General features: G+C 37.3%; 1 pseudogene; it reads left to right on the plus strand.

Moving 5' to 3' along the window:
• The first annotated feature begins 1390 nt into the window (after nt 1–1390).
• On the plus strand, nt 1391–1720 carry LOC145683199 (uncharacterized; annotated as a pseudogene).
• The last annotated feature ends 21268 nt before the right edge of the window (nt 1721–22988 follow it).

Below are 22988 nucleotides of genomic sequence, written 5' to 3' on the forward strand. Positions count from 1 at the left end.
ATGTTTATGTACCAAAAACCTTTCGTTCTAAGTTTTATAATAAAAGTATTTCCGGTTATCTAGTTGGCTATGTCAATGACAAGGATGGTTATTGTATTTGGGTACCGTCACAAAAGAAAGTAGTTCTTAGTCATGACATGAAATTTAAATCCGAGGTTGTGTGTAACCTGCGCAATGATGACCTAGTACTAGGAGGAACAATCGAAGCTGATAGCGATCAATGCAAGAAGAGCATCGATGATACAGTAACGGAGAATATGGAAAAGAGAGGTCTGCAAACAAATGTTGCTCAAGATAATGAAGTAGGACGAGAAGCAAACAATCCTGCATCCACATTCGAAAGAAGAGAAGGCTTACCAGCACAGAACAATGAAAACAATTAACAGCGCAGAAGTCAGCGAGAGAAGAGAAAACCGAAGTGGTTGGAAAGTGGCGAGTTTGTGTTAGAAAATGACGAACTTGTGTGCATGGCTGATCTTCAAACTAAGTATTGTTCAGATCCACAATCGTATTGTGATGCCATTCGATCTAGTGACAAGCAAAAGTGGATGGAAGCTATGCGTGAGGAATTAGAATCACTACAAGAAAATGAAACTTGGGACTTGGTTGATCGTCCATTTGGTGTACAAGTGTTGAAAGACCGTTGGGTTTTCCGTCGGAAGACGTCAAACGACGGTACGATTCGGTTCAAAGCTAGGTTAGTAGCGAAAGGCTTCGTGCAGAACGAAGGAGTAGATTACGATGATACCTTTAGTCCCGTTGTTCGCTATGACATAATCAGAATGTTGTAATCATTGGCCGCAACAAGACAAATGAAATTAAAACAGTTCGATTTAAAAACTGCATTTCTGAACGGTATTCTTGAAGATGTGTATTTGGAGCAACCGGAAGGTTTTGATGATGGTAGTGGTCGTGTATGTCACTTAAAAAGAAGCCTGTATGGGTTAAAACAAGCCCCACGCTGCTGGAATAAACGGTTCATTAAATTCATGACGGACGGCGGTTTTGAGAATAGTTCAGCTAATCCGTGTCTATTTTTTACCGGAAACAAGATGGATGTGAGTTGTATGTTGCGCTTTACGTTGATGACGGACTTGTAATAGAAAGTAACGACAAGGATATTGACGGTTTCATTAATGAGTTACAACTTGAGTTCAGAATCTCGATTGGTTCCTTGGAAAATTTTCTGGGAATGGAAATAAAATGTGCGGATGACGGATCAATTACTGTAAGTCAAGAAGCATATACCAACCGAATTTTGGCACAGTTTGGAATGTGTGACTGTAATCCTGTTTCAACACCAGTTGGTCGGGAGTAAGGTAACAGCTCTGAAGATTTTACAGGAAAGGTTCCTTACCGTGAAGCGGTAGGTTGTCTCATTTACTTATCAATGGCAACTCGTCCCGACATTGCATTTGCTGTTGGTAAGGTCACACGAGAAATGAACAAGCCATCGGGATGTGATTGGGGCAATGTAAAACGAATTTTCAGATATTTCAAAGGTACTACAGGTTTCGGTATTAAGTACAAGAAAGAACCTGCGGAACTGAAAGTTTTCAGTGATGCCTATTTTGCTGGGGATAAAAAGACAAGACGTTCAACTACGGGTGTTATTGCTACATTTGCTAGTGGAGCCGTAACTTGGACAAGTCAGCTTCAGAAGGTAGTTGCGCTCTCTACTACAGAAGCAGAAATAATTGCTGCTAGTGAAAGGGCTTAGGAGCTGGTGTGGTTGAAGAGACTTTTAAGAGAACTGTCGCAGCTTTCAAATTTGAAATCTTCGCCTACATTCTATGTGGACAATGCAAGTGCTGTGAAGTTGTCGAAAATCCTGAATATCAGAAACGATCAAAGTATATTGAAGTCCGGCATTTTTATGTACGTGAACGAATTTTGAACAATGATATTCAAATCGAACACATTAGTGGCAATGATCAGTTAGCTGATCTTCTTACAAAACCTCTTGAACGTGCGCGATTTAACAGGTTGCGTCTAAATATTAGTGTGCATTACATTAGGTATTTATAAATGCAGTGTTTTGCAGGAAATGTTGGAAGTAAAACACTGCATAAGTGTGTTTCGCATCTCAATTGTTTTTTGTTAGTGCTGCTCTCTATTAGCAAAAAAAATCTGCTGCGTTCACATACTACAGAAATATGTGTGTGTGCTTGTTGCATCAGTACTGCTCATATATTGTTTTTTGGTTATTTCTAGTGTAAAATATCTCACGCTGAAGTTCCCTGTGTTAATAAATATTCATGTAACAAAGATTGTATTCTGCCATTTTTTTTTTTTAGAATTAGCTTGAAAACTCTCAATGCAATCATAATGATTCATGTGGGTATACGAAGAAATAAGAAGTGTTTGTAAGGACTATGTGCCGAAAGATGCACTACTGAAATTTGGGACAATGGTAGTCTACACAGATAGAAACGATCCACAATCCAATTATGTTACATCCAGTTCCAGGGCCTAGGCTGGCTGTGACGCCCTCAATTATGACTTAGACCCTATCTCAATTTAACTGATATTATGGCTGTTGACCTTCGCAAATCAGTTGTTGATGGATTTTATTGTAATTTAAAGTCATGTATGTTGCTTGTTAGTCTTCAGCGAATAAAATTCAATATTTCAAATTTTACTGTAACTCACTTATGATCCTACACCAAAAAAGGGGTTTAAAATCTATAATGTGGGCTATAGGTTAGCAGTTCAAAATCTAGCCATTTTTGCGCAAAAAATAAAAACTTGGCCTCTGAAGGCCATCTAGCCTATTTTCTTCAGAGGTAACACTGCTTGCTATACAGGAAAATACCTTGAACCTGAACCTGAACCTTTATTCCGAATGTCTCATAACTATTTAACGATTTGGACAGGCGTTGGTATGGGGCATTTATGAGTTTATTTCTTCTAGTGTTGTACAGATGAATATCTTGTCTGAGTGTGACGGTGACGGTAACGGTGGAGGGTATTAGTGGTCAAAATATGAAACAAAATTTTAATAACCTCCCGTTATCCGGAATCTCGGTAGCAGGAGCGCACGCTCCGAAAACAAAGTGAATCAAGAAGTAATGAACTCAAATAAGAATACTAATATTAATACTACAATACTCTTGGTTCATAATCGACAACTTACCATTCGAGCCTTCAATATAAATCTCCACACCGTTGTGATTCACGAAGTTGTCAGGCGAAGCGTGGACGTAGAGAGATGATGCAATCTAGACTCAGAAGTTTCAGAATACACTTGCGTAAACTTATCAAAAACCACATGTATTTATTTACTATATTTATACCACATTCTATCACAAAATAGTATTCATATACACAACAGATAATGCTCACCACAAATGAACAATCTTTTAACGTAAATAGTAGCTTCAATAATGACTCGGTAACGTCACTCACTTTAATTATTGATACCGTTCAACATAACAGAGATTGACAAGTAATTAAAAGAAACATGATATTTAGAACAAGGAAACACAAAATACTATATGCAACAATAATAATAATAATACATGCAATAAGGTTTCTCTACTATTTAGTCTTTTTAGAATAAAGGAAAGTCCAGACGACAGTAGCAAATTATGTTATTTCATAAGTCCAGAAAGAATTGTTTGATCTCTTATTTATATTTGTATTTATTATTCATTTATTATTTTTAATTATTTCCTTTTTACGAATGCACTTAACTATTACATTATACTTGCCGCTTGGTATAATTGTTTCTATCTTCAGTTCTGTCTTTGCCTGAACAGATGATTCACTAGTGAAATACTAATTTGAATGCAAAGTGACTAACTGACTGACACTTGATAGTCGCGACTGGCGAACTTTTATTTAGGTTGAATTCAACTTAGTATTGATACTTTAAACATTCTTCACAGATAAATATGTTAGCTAGCACAGTTTCCAGAAATAATGCAGTTATGTAACGATGTTATAGTACTACTGTGGTTGTTGGATATTTTTATAGCTATAAATTGAAGTAATATTCCGCTATTATATAGGCCTATATCAAATATATATTGATTTTGTTTTAAGCGCTTTTTATGTATATATGTTTCAAGCGTGAGCTTAAGGTTAAAAGAATTCAATACAAAGTAATGCGTTCGTATTGTGCGCTCATTATATACATGACGTTCTATATTTACTGACTCTCTAGAGTGTATACAAGTGACTGACTTCTACTAATATTGACTGGCGCAAGAAACATTATATTTACTCTTTGTAGCACTGATATGCAGTATCCAATAAAATAGATTAGGTCATGAATGAAGTATTTGAAATGGAAGTATTTGAATGTCGGCTTATATAAATAATGTAACAATATTTTAGATTTACTTTTTATATGCGCATATGTTATTACGGTAATATCAAAAGAATTCTATAATGTTACGAATGCAAAGCATGCTTTAATGTGTCGTATACCGTATACAAATAGGCGATGTTTACTTGCAGTGGCTGGCTTCTTCACGAATACGGCTTACTTGTTAGTTTCTTACCTTGACTGATAGGTTAACACAAAACAAAACAAGTTCTTAAACACTTCTTGTTCTATTAATTCACCTACAAATACTTCTTGATAGTTGCATTTTTATCTTATTCTTTTCTTTATACTTTCCCACTTGTTCTTATTACACTGCATTTCTCTTCTATTCTTCTCCAGCTGCTTGCAACCTGCTCCTCTTGCTCTCGATTCAACCTGCTGCTCTCTGATCATGTGTTGACAATGTTGCCAGTGAAGTTTAGACAACAGTGGTGTTCAGAAGGTTACTGAGCGGAGCGCTCAGTCACACCGCTCGAAGTGAGCGAAACGCAAAATTCGCGAAAACAACACGTACACAAATTACGATGGGGCAGCGTGTCCTGTCACATATGGCGTCCGAATAGGTTGATCCCTGCGCCGTCACTAAGCATTTACAGAATTACTTTCACTTATTTCCACAGATACTTATAAGAACCAGATAATACGCAAACAAATGAAACCTGACACATACACTTATATACATATATACACAATATTTCGAACTATGTACAGCCTGCAATCTATTCGCAGTACTCATCAGGCAAGTCCTTCAAAAGTTGACTAGCACAATTCTCCTCTGCCTTCTTCCGCCATTTCCAGTATTCTTCTTTAGTGGGCTTCCACAATTTACATTGGTGTTCGGATCGGTGTCCTATCGATTTTCCATTGTTCGGATCAATCAGCTCCACAACCTTAAGACTTGGCTTACGAACACATAAGTACGGTCCTGAGTACAGATCGAACATCTTTTTTATCTGCTGTGCTGCTGCATCACTGATGGGATGTGCCCTGAGGAATAGAAGATCGCCTACATTAGCATGCCGATCCGATGTCATTTTTTCGTTGGTACGTTGATTCTTCTTCGCCATCTGAGACTTCTTACGGTGTGCAACCATAAGTAGCCGGTTGTCCCACGAATTCCCGTCTTCATCAGTCTCCTCTTGGAACAGTCGTTTCATCACAGGCGTTACATCCTTCACGTTTAGATGTGCTTGGACTGGAGCAACGTTCAGATTTTCCACAATAGTATAATTCAGTAACATAACGATATTCCACAAGTGCTTACTCCAATCCACATGTTGTCCAGCACAATACAACCTCCAAAGCCTGTTCATTTCTCTATGCATCCTCTCCACGGGATTTGCTTGAGGATGGTATGGTGTGGTGTGATACACTTTAACTCCCTTACTAGCCATTGACCCTAGGAACTTACTAGATACAAAACACGGACCGTTGTCACATATAATGGCGTCTGGAATGCCTAAATGCATAAAATACAAATCCAGGCACCTCAGAATTGCAGCAGTTGTAGCTCGTCTCATTGGGTACGCTACTAGATGTCTGGTAAACACATCCATGCACGTGCATACATATGACATGTTTGACTTGCTGGTTGGAAGCTTCCCTACCACATCAACTGATAGTAACTCTCGGGCTCTCGAGACGGTGACCGACTGTAAGTTCCTTGAGAGAGGATGAGGATCAGCTTTGTGTCTCATACACAATACACAATTGCGGATGTATTGTCGAACATCAGTATACATATCTTCCCAAACGAAATTTTCCAGAAGCATCGTGTGTGTCTTCGCATATCCAAAATGACCCCTGTCATCATGGTAACATCTCAGTACCCTCTTTACTAAACTTTTGGGTACAACTATCCTCCATTTATCTTTCAAATGAAAATCACGTTTTAACAGCACACCTTGTTGGATCTTATAATACAGCCGTACTGATTTACCCCAACTTATTTCTGGTACTTTTGTCTGATGTTGCTCCAGAGCATCAATATACTTCATTAACCTTGGATCTTCACGTTGGTATTGCTTCCAATCCTCACTGGTCATATTTGCTAAATCTCCTGGAAGGACATGAAAATTGAAAATTGTAACAATTCTAGGTGATTGGCATACGGTGATACGAGACAAAGTATCCGCTGCTACATTGGTTACTCCAGGGATGTATTGGATTTCCAACTCTACATCTTGCATTTCAATACACCACCTATATAACCTGGTATTCCAATATTTTATGCTCTTAAAATGCACTAAAGCTTGATGGTCAGTTTGTACGATCACATGATGCCCTATCAATAGATTACGCCATTTTCTTATAGCTTTTACAACACCCAACATCTCTATCTCAGTAATGGTATAGCGAGATTCGCAAGGCTTAAATATGTGTCCAGTGAAACCAATAACTCGTTTTCCATCTTCATACTCTTGTGTCAAAATAGCAGCAGTCCCAATAGTCGAGCCGTCAACTATGATAATGAAGTCTTTTGACATATCTGGATGCACCAAAAGTATATTTTTACAAATCTCATGTTTCATTTCCTCGAAACAATTCGTATGTTCAGGCAACCAGGTCCATTTCTTCCCTTGTTTAAGCAGCTGGTATAAAGGTGCTGACTTACGAGCAAAATCATGTATAAACTTGGAGCACCACTGGAAAAATCCTAAGGTCCGTTGCAATGTTTTAATAGTTGTTGGTCTTGGCAATGACTTTACCAGATCCACGTACTCTGGATTTTTCGCTATTCCTACCGGTGTTACCACAAAACCTAAGAAATTTGCCTCAGATACCATAAATGTGCATTTCTTTAAATTGACTGTCATATTTGCTTCCTCTAACTTATAAAATACTTGGTCTAACAATTCAATATGAGCTACTGGATCAGTCCCTGGAATTAAAATGTCATCTATATACAGTAAGATCTTTTCAAGAATAGAAACTCCCAACACTCTCTGTAACGCTGCCATTAAACAAGCTCCACCATTCTTGTAACCAAAGGGTACTCTGCAATGCCGGTACATCTGGCCTTCAAAAGAGAATGCTACAAGATCCCTACAATCTTCAGTTAACTCGATCTGGCAGTAGGAATGCACCAGGTCAAGGGACGTTGCACAGGTCATCCCATTAAATCTTGCAAAGAGGTCATCGAGGCGTTCGACCTTCAGATTTGTCAAAGATACGAATTTATTGAGTTGGACCAAATCAAGACAGACTCGAACCTCATCCGAGTTCTTCTTTCTGACTATTACCAGGGGATGATGATGTTTTGAAACTGCAGGCTCAATGATACCTTGACGCAACCATTTTTGGATCTGCTCCCTTGCCTTATCTCGATAACACAATGGAATTGGGTAAGGTCGTTTCACAATTGGATCTTCAGTGGTAACCTGGATTGTATACTTAAACTTGTTACATTTTCCTGGGAAATGGGCGAAAACTTTTCTTCTCTTCATCAGCACATTGAGCAACATTTCCTTGTGTTCCGGAGCAATAGGAGTTTTTTGCACCACTTCTCTCACTTCTTCGGGGGTAGCGTACAGACTCTTTTCAGTCGCTTCTTCCCTGACTTCCATGACTTCCACTCTCTTTGGACAGCAAGCCGAACATTGAATCTCCTGAACAAGTGGGTCATACAAAGATTCCACAAGAGCTTGATCCTGTATTTGTGCCAGCGTAATTTGTCTCAGGTTGCAATCATCTCTTTGCCTTGACCTAGCTTCATTATACGAATCTTCTTGTTGCATCAATACGCTGTTCCACTGATTTAAAACTTCTTTCAGATCTTCATAATCGCATCCACATGCCTGTGAGCCGCATACTTCCTCTGGATGGCATTCGCATTCACTCCATTCTTCTACGTTTACAGGGAGATGGTAATCCACACTCAACTCATTAATCATATTATTACACGTATTTTCTTCCTCCTTCGCTTGAACCATGGGTACTACGACTTCTTGTTCCCCAGTTTGAATGGTTACCATGCCATTTCCAAAATTCATTCTGACTTGAAACTTGCTCATGTAATCACGACCCAGTAGAAGATCTTGGTTTAGGCCGTTGACCACAAAAGCTCGAACATCCGTCTGTATTCCCTGAATTGTCACAGGAAGATATACTTCTCCTTTCACCATTTTCTTCCTGGTTCCACTATAATCGACAAGAACTACGTGGGGTGCTGGTTTCAATTTCGGATGTGATATAATCTTCGTAACCGTTCTCCATAACTCTAAACTGCATAACGTCACCTCCGCACCGCTATCAACAAGTGCTTGCACAACTTCATCCAACACACATACTTGTATGATACCAGACCATTCTTTTACTCGTTCAAAGTCAGTCTTCACGTCGTCAATATTCTCACAATCTGTGTTATACTCCCACTCTTGTCCAGCTATGCATTGAAATTTAACTCGAAAAATATTTATCTCATTCCTACACTCAAACTCACGTACACATAAAGGACTATATACATCACTATACACTTCCTCAGGTATATCCTCACTTATACTTTTCTCATGGGTCTTCTCACAACACAAATCGTACCTACCTCCGACCCGCGAGGTGGATACTTCATTTAGTTTTTTGAATCTGGACTTCCCCGAGGATCCCAACGGTGCTGAATATCCTCTTGGGAGGATCTCGGGTCATCTCTTTCATATTCTTCGTGTGTGTGCCATTTCCTTCCTGGCCGTCTACTTCCCCTCCAAGAACGTGCACGACCACCTCGTCTGCCGCGTCGATAGTTCCCGCGTCCTCGTACACCATCTCGTCCTTCGTACGGTGATTCTTCTCTTCTGTTCGCAGGCTCTGTCTTGTTATCCTCCTGGTCCTTCGATATAGCTCCTACCTTAGCTTTACGAGTAATCACCTCTTCACCGTCCTCCCATCTTCTAGCGCCATCTCTTCCTGTCTTCCGTCTTGCTTCCCATGTGTCGTGAATCAGTTCAAGTCGTCGGACTGTTTCAAGAATTTCTGCTAACTCCTGGCCTCGTGATGAAACCAACTGTCTCTGATACTGAACTGGTAGCAAGGTTATGATAGTGTTGCAAATCTGGGCTTCACTGCTCTGGGAATCCAAGTCCCTAATCTGACAGAATCGATTCGTAACGAAACGTTCAACACTCCCGTCAACCTTAGGGTTGAATGGTACAGTCTTAAGGCGCGTTAGCTTAGCACATGTCACGTCTTCTGAATGATAATGTTTTAAAAACATTTGCTTGAAGTCGGCATACGTGAGGAACTTATTCACATTTGAATAATACCATGACAACACTGCGTCTCTTAGTATGAACGGTAATACCTTAAGCGCCTGACTAGGTCGCACACCCATTAGAGCACACTCTCGTTCAAACTGTATGATAAATGCTCGAGCTGACAAATCACCTCTCTCTGGTGGATAGTGCGTGAACGATTTTATATCCGTCAATCGCAATTTCAGTTCCTTTTCGTCTTCTTCCTTTTCCATTTCCTCCCTGTAGTCCTGAGCTGCTTCCGAATAGACTCCGCGACGGTTCATTCTCGTTACTGTTAGAAGGAAGCTGTCTTTGTCGGTTCCTTCTTCTTTCCGTCTTCGGGGACCATCCATCTTCTTCTGAATACCCGCTCTCATCAGACGAACTGGTCTTGATCCGTCTCCTTCGTCTTCTCCGATAACTTGGGTGCTCCTCAGGTTCCTTGCCCCGAGAAGCCGCCGTACTATTGAGGGCACTTCTTCCACAGCAGGTACCACTGGAATCACTTCTATTGCGCCTTCCATCTAAGCTTGGAGATTGAGCAGGATAGTATGGCCGCTTCACTTCTGTTTCCTCTTCTACGCCTGAACTATGTCTTCGCCATTCCTCCTCGATCCTTTGTTGAAGTGACGCGATTGCTACCTCCTGACAAGCCAACTTTTCTTGTACTTTCCACAGTTCCGAAGTGTTTTGCCACATGACAGCCTTCGACTGACTCACTTCGGCGCGACACTCTTGCAGTTGATTATTCATCACCGCGTTGGCTCTAATCATTCTTCCTGAAACCTCTTCTATCACCTTTCTACATTCATCAGTCTTCTGCATGACTTTTAACTCTTCTTTGGCCAACCGATCTTCTATCTGGGCGGTAGTCATCTGTAACACCTCATCCTTCACATCTGCAATCTCATCCTGCATCCTGTCCTGACATTGTGCCATACTTGTTACACAACTCTTCGATACCTGATCGATTCTTCTATTTACTTCTTCAAATTGCTGACTCGCCGTTTTCTCTGTTAGTATTGCCACTTCCTCGAGTTTGCAGACAGTATTCTTCAAATCTTGAATCTCCTGCTGAGTTCTGTCCATCTTTCGTGACAGTTCATTTACCTGATGAGTTAACGAGGCGCTCGTCCTGTCACACTTCTTGCTAACTTCTTCAATCTTGTTCTCCAATTGCTCTTTACTATCCCGTAAATCCTCTTGAATAACCTTCATCTCCATCTGAAAATCTTCCTTGATTTTCGACCTCAACTCACATTGTCCCTTTTCATTATACTTCTCAAACATACGGATAAGCATCTGCTCCATCGCATCCAAAGACAGACTTGCTTCTCCTTTCTCCATCACCTTACCTGGTTTGCACTGTCCGCACTTCCATAATGCTTCAATGGGTGCATCATCCTCGAGTTCATTTTGAGCATTCCATTCTTCCTCCGTCATTTGGCTACATACGCGGTGATACCAGCGATCACACAGACAACATTGTACATGATACTCATCTCTAGCTGGATCGTCACAACACACTACTTTATCTAAGTCTGACATGGCGGCATTACCAGATTCACTTGCACTTGCACTGTCTCTTTGTCGATTACGCCGATTTCCACCCATGTTGACTTTTTTTTTTACGACGAAGTGAACTACACAACCAGCAGTCCACGAAATTCACACTCTTGATTGCCACTATTCTTCACAAGCGTCTAAGTCTCATAATCTAAAATGTGACGGTGACGGTAACGGTGGAGGGTATTAGTGGTCAAAATATGAAACAAAATTTTAATAACCTCCCGTTATCCGGAATCTCGGTAGCAGGAGCGCACGCTCCGAAAACAAAGTGAATCAAGAAGTAATGAACTCAAATAAGAATACTAATATTAATACTACAATACTCTTGGTTCATAATCGACAACTTACCATTCGAGCCTTCAATATAAATCTCCACACTGTTGTGATTCACGAAGTTGTCAGGCGAAGCGTGGACGTAGAGAGATGATGCAATCTAGACTCAGAAGTTTCAGAATACACTTGCGTAAACTTATCAAAAACCACATGTATTTATTTACTATATTTATACCACATTCTATCACAAAATAGTATTCATATACACAACAGATAATGCTCACCACAAATGAACAATCTTTTAACGTAAATAGTAGCTTCAATAATGACTCGGTAACGTCACTCACTTTAATTATTGATACCGTTCAACATAACACTGAGATTGACAAGTAATTAAAAGAAACATGATATTTAGAACAAGGAAACACAAAATACTATATGCAACAATAATAATAATAATACATGCAATAAGGTTTCTCTACTATTTAGTCTTTTTAGAATAAAGGAAAGTCCAGACGACAGTAGCAAATTATGTTATTTCATAAGTCCAGAAAGAATTGTTTGATCTCTTATTTATATTTGTATTTATTATTCATTTATTATTTTTAATTATTTCCTTTTTACGAATGCACTTAACTATTACATTATACTTGCCGCTTGGTATAATTGTTTCTATCTTCAGTTCTGTCTTTGCCTGAACAGATGATTCACTAGTGAAATACTAATTTGAATGCAAAGTGACTAACTGACTGACACTTGATAGTCGCGACTGGCGAACTTTTATTTAGGTTGAATTCAACTTAGTATTGATACTTTAAACATTCTTCACAGATAAATATGTTAGCTAGCACAGTTTCCAGAAATAATGCAGTTATGTAACGATGTTATAGTACTACTGTGGTTGTTGGATATTTTTATAGCTATAAATTGAAGTAATATTCCGCTATTATATAGGCCTATATCAAATATAAATTGATTTTGTTTTAAGCGCTTTTTATGTATATATGTTTCAAGCGTGAGCTTAAGGTTAAAAGAATTCAATACAAAGTAATGCGTTCGTATTGTGCGCTCATTATATACATGACGTTCTATATTTACTGACTCTCTAGAGTGTATACAAGTGACTGACTTCTACTAATATTGACTGACGCAAGAAACATTATATTTACTCTTTGTAGCACTGATATGCAGTATCCAATAAAATAGATTAGGTCATGAATGAAGTATTTGAAATGGAAGTATTTGAATGTCGGCTTATATAAATAATGTAACAATATTTTAGATTTACTTTTTATATGCGCATATGTTATTACGGTAATATCAAAAGAATTCTATAATGTTACGAATGCAAAGCATGCTTTAATGTGTCGTATACCGTATACAAATAGGCGATGTTTACTTGCAGTGGCTGGCTTCTTCACGAATACGGCTTACTTGTTAGTTTCTTACCTTGACTGATAGGTTAACACAAAACAAAACAAGTTCTTAAACACTTCTTGTTCTATTAATTCACCTACAAATACTTCTTGATAGTTGCATTTTTATCTTATTCTTTTCTTTATACTTTCCCACTTGTTCTTATTACACTGCATTTCTCTTCTATTCTTCTCCAGCTGCTTGCAACCTGCTCCTCTTGCTCTCGATTCAACCTGCTGCTCTCTGATCATGTGTTGACAATGTTGCCAGTGAAGTTTAGACAACAGTGGTGTTCAGAAGGTTACTGAGCGGAGCGCTCAGTCACACCGCTCGAAGTGAGCGAAACGCAAAATTCGCGAAAACAACACGTACACAAATTACGATGGGGCAGCGTGTCCTGTCACATGAGTCATAAATTTTGGTGATTACTTTTTATACAGACGAGTACTGTGTAAATATATAGATTAGTTATTGTCATAATTTTAATATTGATAAACAAAGGTCTGCAATGAGCTAATTTGTCTGAGTTTGAAATAATTCTGATGGAATTTTTCTGTATTAGAAAAATTCTATTTACATGACAATTGTTGCCCCAAAATAATATACGATAGAAAATTATACTCTGAAAAGAGCAAAGTAAGCTGATCTGACATAGTTATCAGGAACGTGATTTTTTAGTTGTTTTAACAGATATATTACTCTTGAGAGTCTCCCAGAAATATAATTAATATGCTGTTCCTACGATAAGTTGTGGTCAATATAAATACCTATACTAAACGCGAACTTATCCTGATAGCCGAGATACGCAGCTTCAATTCGAGCCACTCCAAGCACGTTACATAGTTCTTCACGTTACACACGAAAAACATTACTTAGGTAATAAATTCAAAGAGCTAATTGAGTGTAAATATATAAAAATGCCAATAGAGGAACAATATTTAAAGTAAAAGATACTAGATTCATTAGTAACGGGTTATGAAAATGACGTCACGATTCAGAACTGGAAAGAAAGAAGGAAAGAAATGAGTGAAAAGGCGGCATCTAAGATACGAGTCTTTTGCAAGTGTTGCAAAATTATAAACTTGAAAAATCTTATATCAAAAACAGAAGACCACTACAATTAGTTGATTGATCAATGTTGAAAATCGTCCACAGTGGATAGGAAATGGCTTAATATTTTTGTATATAAATTAAGTAGAGTAGTTACTCCGTAAGAAACTTCTTTCTCTGCTAGTAAATGAAACAAAACAAAGACCGGGAGTCACATGTAACGTCTGCAATTGTTATGCAGATGGTAACACTACTCTGCTAAATATCGTCTGCGCGAGTGCTTTAGTGTGGGTACGTGGGTGTAGTGAAACTGAAACAATGGAGAGTGTTGAGCGCGAAATTGAAAATATGAATGAATCCAAATCACCTTCTCGGTATTATCGCAAACACGAGAAAGGGAAACCTCTTCAAAGTCAAGCAAAGCAAATTGTCATCAATGTGTACGCTCGATTAAGGAAAAAATTTGCAGACAAAACTGTTGAGAAAATTGTTGATATGACAGTATACTTCACTGGTGTTACTGCCGCAGCAATATTTCGCGTGAAACGTGAATTCAACAGCGCAGGAGAATTTACAACTCCGGGCAAAAACCGGCCAAATCGAAGTGATCAGGGGAAAGTAAGTGCAGAAAATTAGGTAATTTTGGGAGAGGTAGTGTGCGGAAGAAAATTCATGATTTTTATAGAAGGAACGAAGTACCAATGGTAGAAAAAATTGCTCGTGCTATTTCTGAAGACGAAGAGTTGCCTATTGTAAGTAATACTACAACCCGAAACGTAATGAAGGAAATTGGATTTAAATATGGTCGTATAAAACACTCATCATCCATGATCGATAGAGAAGTCATAATTAATTGGCGACATAGATATCTTCGCGAAATTAAGCGGTATAGGGAGGAGGATATACATATTTATTACTTGGATTGCGAGTTAAACCACGGCCTTCCCAATCACAAGGCCATGGGGCTACATTTAGGTTCAGCCGTGACGTCACAACGAGTAGGTACAAACAAAGACGACAGATTCCTGCGAGGATGAACGACACTTGTGTGGTTAGTTAAACAGTGAGCGCGTCTTTTGAAAGTGTATGCGGTGGCGTTAAGTGAATTCTTATTTTAAATGTTTATTTGTGTTTAAATTTAAGTGTTTTAAGTGTTTATAATTTGAAGGCAAAAGTGCATTTTACTTGTTGTGTCCCGAATTGTAAAGGAATTACGGAAACGGTCCAAAAGTTTCTATGTTTCCAGTTGAAGACAATGTACGAGAAAAATGGCTCCGTAAAATGTACAAAAAAAACTTCATAGTTACCCAATCCAGCAGGGTAAGGCTGTATTTTCTTCTCAGGATAGTTCATAAGAATGATTCTTAAGATATAATCTAAAAGAATTGTATTTTTATTTATTTGTTTAGTTAGTTTTTAAGTACGATATTGTAATATCCTATGTGATGTCGTAAACAAGCAATTCCACGCATCAATGTTTACAAACACCACCACATGGTTCAGCAAGAGGATCTCCCACCAAAGGGACCTATAATCACATGCAGACGACGGCTTCTGGCCCCTCCCATGGAGCAGAAGACGACATCGGAGCAGCAGCGCCACCGCCACTCAAAAGGAGCCTATAAATAGGATGGACGAAGGCAACTCAGAGGATAGAGAAATACTTATCTTAAGCTAACGGTAAAATATTTAAACATGTACGAGCGTATACGTATGTAGGTGCGAATGCATATGTAAGTATGTAAGTTTGTATGTGTGAGTATATGTATGTGCATTTGTGTATATGAATATCTATATGTTTGTGAATGTGTGCGTATGTCCGAGCGTGTATGCGTGGATATGTACATGAATAACATTGTATATATGTGTATATATGTATGTGTGTGTGTATGTATACTTTAGACGCAAAAAAAAAACATTTACAAATATATGTATGTATGTGTGTAGTGTGTATGTATATATATAGAAAAAAATAAATAAAAATAAAAATAAAAAAATAAAAAAATATATAAAAACAAAAAAAATATAATAATAAAAATAAAAATTAAAAAAATTAATAAAAATAAAAAATTAATAAAAATAAAAAAATAAAATAATAAATAATAAAAAAAACTAAACACGTAACATTTCATTGACCAAACGAGAATCAATAGGGTAATATAGTATGTTTGTATATAAGCATATCAATATATATGTACAAATATGTATATAATTAGCACAAATTGACGAATCTGGGTAATAGAAATATACAATAGACACTAATAACAAAAGCAACCTAAGTTTCTCTTTTCAGGAATAAATCACGACGACCAGGCGAGGCAACGGAACAAGCAGCAGAATTGCATGACATAAAAAAAAATAACAAAGTCCCCACTAACAAAACACTTCCATACTACAGACAACACAGACATAACAACAGATTAAATATTAATAAACTGCAGAAGTAGTATTATAAAGATACAAATACAGACTTATTTACATGGATTTTCACCACCCCTTCAAGTGTGGTTTTGCCATGTAAATTGCCTATGCATGCAGCACGACCGACAAGGGGGTTTTTTCCTGGCTTCCAGGTTTTTTGTCCCTCTATCAAAACAAAATAACTTCTCTCGCGCTTTCCTATCTTCTTGTTTACCCTTCTTTCTTTCTATCTACACATAATAACAGATTCGCGTGTAAATGTCTTCCGTTTAAGATAGAGGCCGCGGTACACACACTCCCCACCGACAGATACTATAGGTTACTAACAGCATGGAGGAGAGGCATGTAGAACTCGATACCAGTTTTCTGGTGACCCTCCTACTGTCTGCTTCGGGACTTTAGGAGTAACCTAAACCCAGGGCCTCTAGTCTGCTTCGGGACTACGCCTATCCTTTCTCCTGGCTTTGCCTGCTTCGGGGCTCTGACTGGGAACCCCAACCTCAGCCGCTTTGCCTGCTTCGGGGCTCTGTTGGCCATCTAACCTACCCACTGCTTGCTTCGGAGCTTCTGGCACCTAAAATCCACTCCTCTTTGCCTGCTTCGGGGCTCTGTTGGAGATCCTGTCTGCGACCTTACGGTCAAAGACCACCTATAACTCACCTTGATTCTAGAGAGATCAATTTGTATAGTATTTTGTGAAAACACTATTATAAAGGAAAAGTTTTATAATAAAACTGGTAGTGGGAGTTGATTCCAGACGCTCTTTTTATTAAATGCTCTACCCAAAAATCCTGTATGAGACAAAGTTTTACAATATTAACTTACTTCTTTGCAGCATTATTTACATAAAAACAAGAACTTTCAGATTCTTTGTGTTCTTAAAATAGAATTTGAGCAAATTCAATAATTCCGGAACTATCTATATATAGTAATATCATATAGTATTCTCTGGAAGTAGGCAACAGTACGATATATTGATATATTCCTCAGATTCAATGATGATAATTATATTTAAGTACCAGATCAACAAATCAGTACCCTGAATCATTACCATACGTAATTATAGTTTAATTATAGAATTTGTTTACTGTATCAATGGCAAAAACGCCAAACATGTATCTGCCAGTATCAGCAATGCCTATGGTTGTAAAAACAAAAATAAAGGTATTTTTAAAAAGAATGGTAATTCATTTTATATTCATGTTTGGGCATTCACAATTGACAGACAGTAGCAATATTTGTTTATCATACATTAATTATAAAAGGAAGTAACAGCATCAAATATGAATAAGGAGCCTGTATCTTCTTCGAAACAAGCTTCAGTAATTTAGCCTATATGGTTAAGAGGGTCAGTGAGTTGAAATGTGATTATTTCGATAGGTCTACTTCATTTGTAGAACGAACTCAGGATGCGAAATCCTGATGGGAGAACGAAAGAAATTTATCTTCACTTAATAGTTTTGGTTTAAATTCCACACATATTAGCAAGTTATTGGGGCGGGGTAGGGGAATGAATAAAATTACACAATTGTTAGTAGTATGAAAATTCATTTCAGTAATTCATATATAATTAACGGGTGAACTAGTGATATGGGAAGTCAGTGGTGTACGCAAAATTTCACGAAGACAATAGCTCAAACATTAAAGAAAGACAAAAAGCAACTAGGGTTATTATGACCTGACAACTTTGTATACATAATTCCACATTATGTAATAATTACGAATGTTCATATATGTGATCTTTGTCAAAGCATTCCAATGGAAAGTTTTTTTTCAGACCTACACACAAATTCGATTGTGATGATTTGGCACTGTCCGTGCTAATTGTTAACTGTTGGTTACAGAATGTAATTTTATTGACTTCTCCGATTTCAGTTATTATCTTCGTCCTAGCTGTTGGTTCAGTGGCTAGTGCGTGAACCTTTTGTGCATCAGGTCTCGGGTTCAAATACCACCCTCAACTGTAGATTTACTGTCCTCGTCTCATACAGACTCGGTGCTGAAAAACTATGGTTTTATTTGATTTGGTTTCGTGTCTCTCCCAGTTACATAATCAATTAAGAAGGCTTTCTCAAAACAGTTTTGAAGATCTCTCAACAATTACCATTAAGCAACAAAATTTAGCAGATTATTTATTCTGTACCAAAACCAGAAATTACTTTACGAGACGAGACGAGAAAATCTTTAAAGAATTTAGACAAGACGAGAAATAGTTCTTCGTAAATCGAGACGAGACGAGAATCCTACAAAAATTTGAGAAAGATTTTCATCTCTCGTGGTCCACGAAGAGTGTAATATAACAACTTTTAAATGATATGGATTATTGAAGTATATTATGAGTCACTTGCATATATTCAAATGTTGATGAATGCTCTTCATTGTGTTCGTACAATCACTTGAATAATTTATGAATTTTTACTTTAAATCGTGTAATACTAAAGCACTGAGACTAAGACTTGAGTGAACCAGTGTTGCTCACGAGACTTGACAAACATCTTGTATCGAAGTTGAGACGAGAATTGTCATTTTCGTAGGCTCGTCTCTAATTTGAACATACACTTCTCGTCTCGTTTCCCAGAAACTTTTGTATTGTGGATAAAAGTACTTTCGAGCTTCTCCAAGTACTGAATTTCTCAGTCACCTTTCGTGTCACTTGTTAAATTCAGCTTATCTTTTAAATATAATTTCTTCCTAATCAACTTTTTTTTTTCTTTTTAAAAGTTTCGTCTTGCAAACGCGAGGACTGTATCTTGCAATACGCCAAAAACATTTTCTTAAATGCAAATAGCTAATAATAACAAGCTGAAGTAGTAAACGCGTTTGATCACCGTATCTCCTGGGTGACGTGGAGAGCAAGGAATAATAATAATAATAATAATAATAATAATAATAATAATAATAATAATAATAATAATAATAATAATAATAAAGAGGAAGAAGAATTAGTCGCAGTAGTAGTGCGACTTTTATTTGCTTGGTATAACAACATTACTTTTGCAACAGGTTCATGGTGCCCCAGTGGTAGAGCACTCACCTCTGGGGCATGGGGTCTCCTGTTCGATCCCAGCTCTCTCGAAATGAGCTTTATAGTGAACAAATATTGCATGGGTGAGTGTCTTGGAATTCTCCCATTTTCTTTATTCCACCATTTCGTTCATTATCATCATCACCGCCTCCGTTAGACTAGGATCATAATTGTTAGTTAAAAACAAATGCAACTAATCCCTAGCAAGCACAAACCACACGTAAAAAGTAAAACAAAACAACATATGCGTGCACGCCAGTAATACACTTAAATGTGTTTCTAATTGCCAAATATGCTCTCGAAAGATTTTCATGAACATTTTCTCTATGCGCTCTAACATGATACAAAGATTTTGGGGGGGAAAATGTAGTTTTAAATGTTTCTAACCTATTATTCTGTTAAAATTTCGATATCAGAAGTATAATATTTAAGAATAATTTTCTTGATAATAAGTTTCTTATTACCATTATCCTCTCAATAATAACAGTCTTAATTTGAATATGATCAAATTTCTAAGTCTCTCTGTCTCTTCGTATTTCTTCTTAGCACTCAATGCGTATCGCTTGAAATTACTTTCTCTCTATTTCTCTCTCTCTCTCTCTCTCTCTCTCTATATATATATATATATATATATATATATATATATATATATATATATATATATATATATATATATATATATATATATATATATATACTTTAAAAATCATTTTTGTAATACAACTTGTTTTTAGCTCACGTGTAGAGTTGCCCAACTCTGCCCGACACACTGCGCCTGCCTGTCCCTACTTTGTGTGACGTCACTCGCTACGACGAAGTAGTGATGGGCAGTGGGAATATTCCCGGTGGGAAGGAATTTAAAAGTGGGAATATTCCCGGGTTTTTTCCCTGGCCAATAAATTCCCGGGAAGGAATTTATTTTCATTTATTTACTTTATCCTCCAAATTATAAGAACCATATGACTAATCACTTTATTTTAATATATTATGATTTACTTCTAGGTTTTAAAGAATTTGGAGGTTAAAAAATTGAAAATTATTTGACGGTACTTTATATAACTAATAATATGAGTTTTTAAGTTCCATATCCATTTGCACTAAAAAGTAGGGTAATTGTTTGGTATTGGAGGCCAAAACTAGGAAAAAGTAGGATGATTTACGGAAGAAATGAGTTGATAGTGATGTTCAAGTAGTCAAGAAAATAACCATATTTTTTTAGGCAGTAAGGAATTTATACAAAACGGAAAGGTAAGTGGAAATGATTTATTTGATAAAAGAAAGTCAATTGTTGGCAACGAAGATAGAAAACAACGTGCCCTGCGGGGCTCTAACCCGTCTTCATTCGCTAACGCCCGCTCCGCAATGCTGTCTGAATTTAATGTTGGTAACGTAAATTAACGTATAAAACCATAAAACAACCGCATCGGAATAGAATATCGCAAAAAAAGTAGGTGCAAAAGCTGGCCCCCAATGCTAAAGAACAGCCAAAATTAGCAAAGTACTAATTTACAAATGATAAAAGGAACCATTTTGTAAAGTAATTTAAAATTATGTAGAAATAGAGATGAAGTACTATTAATAAACCCTGAACCACCATTAGTAATAGACGTCGGTCTGTCTCCTCTCTCTGACTCGAATTTCTGAAGAGGTACTCGGACTTCTTTTACATGTGAATTAACGCATGGAATCTCAAGAAACAGGTAGAATGAAAGGTCGTGTATGCCAATGTTACGTGCTAAAATATAAAGATAAGTAAGTATCTTGCAAATTTTGTGAACATAAATATGTATACGCAAATGCTGATAAATTGGTGAGACATGTATCTTCTAGCATTTATCCAATCTAATTGGTTTATAACATTTATAGATTTAATGTGTTTATAATATCAGTAATAGAGTCAAGTTGAGTAAATACACTTACATATACTGTTACTATATAATTTATAATTTTTTACAGATATTTAATTGATGGAACATATTGTAAATAAATATACATTTATGCGTACTTTCTAAATATAATAAAGTGTTAATAAAGTAACATGGTACCGTTCAGAATATACATTTTAAAGAATCCTCTGTGGACAACAGTAATAATATGCTGTGATATAAAAATTAATTAAACTTTGAAATCATAATGCAGTAATAGAATGCAATTTTCTTTCTGATTGTACATAAATTCCCGGATAAATTCCCATTTTGGGAATCTTCCCGAAAAATATCTTCCCGGGAATTTACCCATCACTACGACGAAGGCCTTCTCTCTTCCGAGGGTAGTGGTTAAACCCTATCGAGAGTGTCTGGAGTAAAGTGAAAAGATATGTAGCCGTTAAAAATAGCACTTCAAAATGCCGGATATTAAAAATTTACTGACAGAGGGACTTCATAAAGTAACAGCAGAAAGATGGAAATCCTATGGATCGCATGCCATCGCAGAAGAAGAAAAATTTTGCAGAATGGATGGACTGACGGATGATATAGAACCTGTGATCATCCAAACTGGAAGTGACTCCGATTCCGATGATATGGATGGAATTGAGGAACTCCAGTAAATCGTAAGTTATCTGACATTCTCTCTGTAGTTAATAGGAGATCGGGACAGTGATTCTGCCAGACTCCCCGCCCCTTGTAGGGTGTGTCACTCCAAAATTCTCAAGAAAAAAGACAATTGTCCCAACTTAACTTTGTGTACTCAAAAATACATAGAAATCGTGCAAAACTCTATTTACAGCCCCAAACTGAAAATCTTGGCTGAATCCTGACTCGGGAGAAGTTTCAACAATGTTTTGCCGGGTCGCTGCTGCTTTACTCATTGCTAAGGTAGGAGTTGCGATGCTTTGTAAAAGAAAAAAAAAGAAAAAGTTCTTTTAATTTATTCTCTGGGAGGGTAGCTGCTCGTGTGTTTCTGTTTGCGATTGACCTATTGCAGGTAGACATATGAAGATAACTTTATTTTTTATCCTTTCTTATCTTAATCAATGAAAACGAATAAGCAAAATAGCGTTTATGCTCTCGGGTTTTAATTATGAGGATTCCAAATAAATCACGTACGAATTTCCAATACATTTATTCCTTTTGTCGTGTCTTCATGAATTATTAAATACAAATAGGCCAAGAAATATATTTTTTTGTTAGCGGCAGGAAATGAACAAGAAATCACCGCTCCCTGCATATCAGCTGAGAACCAAAGCAGCGCCAGTCGAAACAATTGGCGATTGAGAACCAACCAAGCAGGCGATGCAAACAAAAACGTAAAGGTTAGCGTGCCAACAATGTAGTAATAAGCTTGTGATCCGGCTCTCAAGTTAACATTGCATTTAGTATAGTCGCCTTCTCCAACTAATTAATGACTACAGTAATGAACGTTTCGTATTTGGTGATCCGTTTAAACAATAGGTGCGGTATTCAGAGAGAATTTGTTGATCAAAGTTTAGTCACAGACTAGATAGAGAAATACTAGCTCTTTACTAAGGAAAATGTACTTTTCGGTATTCAGAGTCTACTTCCCAAGCGGCACACCGACGTCGAAAAGACGTGGTTTTTTTGGTGTAAAACACCGTAAAATACACCGAACATGACGTGATTTACACGTCTTTTCCCACGTGGAAATGTCCGGGAATATGACGTGATTTTTATGACGTCTTTTACACGTCATAGAATATGACGTGATTTTTATGACG

The sequence above is a fragment of the Thermobia domestica genome, chromosome 4, assembly GCF_964235325.1.
Source record: "Thermobia domestica chromosome 4, izTheDome1.hap1.1, whole genome shotgun sequence".
In the NCBI taxonomy this organism is placed as follows: domain Eukaryota; kingdom Metazoa; phylum Arthropoda; class Insecta; order Zygentoma; family Lepismatidae; genus Thermobia; species Thermobia domestica.